We start from the raw sequence: 2,370 nt of genomic DNA on the forward strand, positions 1-2,370 counted from the left end.
TTTCTCTAGAGGGAAGACTGATGACAGTGAGCATTTGAATTCTACAACTGCTGCTCTCCGTGGTTCCAATCCTCTGCTCATCAAACATCATCCAGGAGGTCAGCCAGAGTGGGAGCTTCAGGGGTTTCAGGTTCCCTCAGGAGTTCCATTTCCATTGTCAATATGTTTAAGGGCACCAGGGTTTACACATCATGGGCTTGATTAGCCTAGGTCCTTCCCCACATATTGGTACATTCACCCCAGGAGTGGAAGTCCCTGTGTGTGACCTTCTGAACTGGTCATCCTGCCTTCCCTGTTAGTGTTCTGACTGCTTTTAAAAAGTGGGAGGGGCCCGCTTGCCCTCCATTCTGTTCTGCAGCTACTCAACTGCCCTCCTCCCATCCGCCATGGCCCTGCTGCACTCAGGCTACATCCCCTCCTGGATCACCACTGCCTTCCGACTGGGCCTTGCCATGGCAGCCTCCAACAGGACTAGCTTCTGGTGGGCCCATGTGGACATGGGACTTCCAGATCCTATCCTGGGAGTCACCAAAGCCTTTAAGAGAGATACTGATAGCAAAAAGGTGAATCTGGTAATTAGTGCCAACCAGGACAATAACCGAAAGTTTATCTGCTGTCTAACATTTGCAAGGCAGAGGCCCAGACTGCCACAAAAAATTTGGACAAGGAATACCTGCTCATTGGGGTACCGGCTGAATTTTGCAAGACATCTGCAGGACTAGCCCTGGGTAAGAACAGCGAAGTGTTGAAAAGTGACTGGTTTGTCACTGTGCAGGCTATTTCTCGAACTGGGGCCTTAAGGATCAGAGCCAGTTTTCTGTAAAGAGTTTTAAAGTTCAGCTGAGATGTCTTTCTGCCCAAACCATCCTAGGGAAATCACACACTTCAGGGATGCTGGCACACAGCTACAAGCTTATCAGTACTATGACCCCAAGACTTGTGGTTCTGATTCCACAGGCACCATGGAGGACATTTCAAAAATACCAGCGCAAAGTGTTCTTCTCCTGCACGCCTGGGCCCATAATCCCATGGAAGAGGACCCTTGTCCAGAGCAGTGGAAGGAAATAGCAGTGGGGTGAAGAAAAAGAATCTCTGCATTCTTTGACATGGCCTATCAAGGCTTTGCCAGAGGTGACGGTAACAAGGATGCCGGGGCTATGTGCCACTTCATCAAACAGGGCATTAACATTTGTCTCTGCCAATCATACGCCAAAACATGGGCTTACGGAGAGCGTGTGGGAGACTTTACCATAATCTGCAAAGATGTGGATGAAGCCAAAAGTGTGGAGTCACAGTTGAAAATCTTGATCCATCCCATGTATTGTGACTGTCCTCTCAAGGAAGCCTGGATTGCCTCTACCATTCTGAACACTCCGGATTTGTAAAAACAGTGGTTGCAAGAAGTGAAAATATAGCCTACTGCATCATTAGCATGTGGACTCAGCTGGTTTTCTTTTTTTCTTATTTTTTTTTTTTTGAGACAGAGTCTCGCTCTGTCGCTCAGGCTGGAGTGCAGTGGCGCAATCTCGGCTCACTGCAAGCTCCGCCTCCCGGGTTCATGCCATTCTCCTGCCTCAGCCTCCCAAATAGCTGGGACTACAGGCGCCCGCCACCGTGCCTGGCTATTCTTTTTGTATTTTTAGTAGAGACGGGGTTTCACCGTGGTCTCGATCTCCTGACCTCGTGATCCGCCCGCCTCGGCCTCCCAAAGTGCTGGGATTACAAGCGTGAGCCACCGCGCCCGGCCGACTCAGCTGGTTTTCAACCTCAAGAAGAGTGACTCCTCCCACAATCCTCCTCTGAAGAAGGAGGATTCCCCCCACAACTGGCGAGACATCACTGACCAAGTTGGCAAGTTTCGTTTCACAGGGCTAAAGCCTGAACAGACGGACTGGCTGACCAAGGAGTTCTCCATCTAGATGACAAAGGATGGCCACATCTCTGTGGCAGGGGTCACTTCTGGCAACGTGGGCTACCTTGCCCATGCTATTTACCGGGTCACCAAGTAATGTCCCTGCTGTGAGGGAACAGAGACAACCTTTCTGTTTTCAGTCTCTGCTCTTGTGAGCTTTGTACAGATGATGAGGGAGGGTGGATGGTGGTAAATGGATCATTTCTTTCAACCATAATGTATGACTCTCAGTGACTGTGATTCTCAGAAAAGAACATGTAGTGACACAAGGCAGAGGCACCCATGACTGGCATCTGGAACTTTGTGGCTGTAAGCCAAACTTTTCTTTATCTTTTTATGGCCAACTTTTCTGAAAGAGTTTACATGTGCAAGAAAGTCATAGCACCAAAAAAAACAAAACAAAACAAAATAAACCTGTCTATCATGCCCTTGCAATATTTCAGAAGATTTAACTGAAG

General features: G+C 48.7%; 1 pseudogene; it reads left to right on the plus strand.

Annotated features, from left to right (window-relative positions):
• The first annotated feature begins 386 nt into the window (after positions 1-386).
• Positions 387-2,009, plus strand: LOC100580721 (annotated as a pseudogene).
• The last annotated feature ends 361 nt before the right edge of the window (positions 2,010-2,370 follow it).

This window comes from Nomascus leucogenys, chromosome 5 (genome assembly GCF_006542625.1).
Source record: "Nomascus leucogenys isolate Asia chromosome 5, Asia_NLE_v1, whole genome shotgun sequence".
Lineage (NCBI taxonomy): Eukaryota > Metazoa > Chordata > Mammalia > Primates > Hylobatidae > Nomascus > Nomascus leucogenys.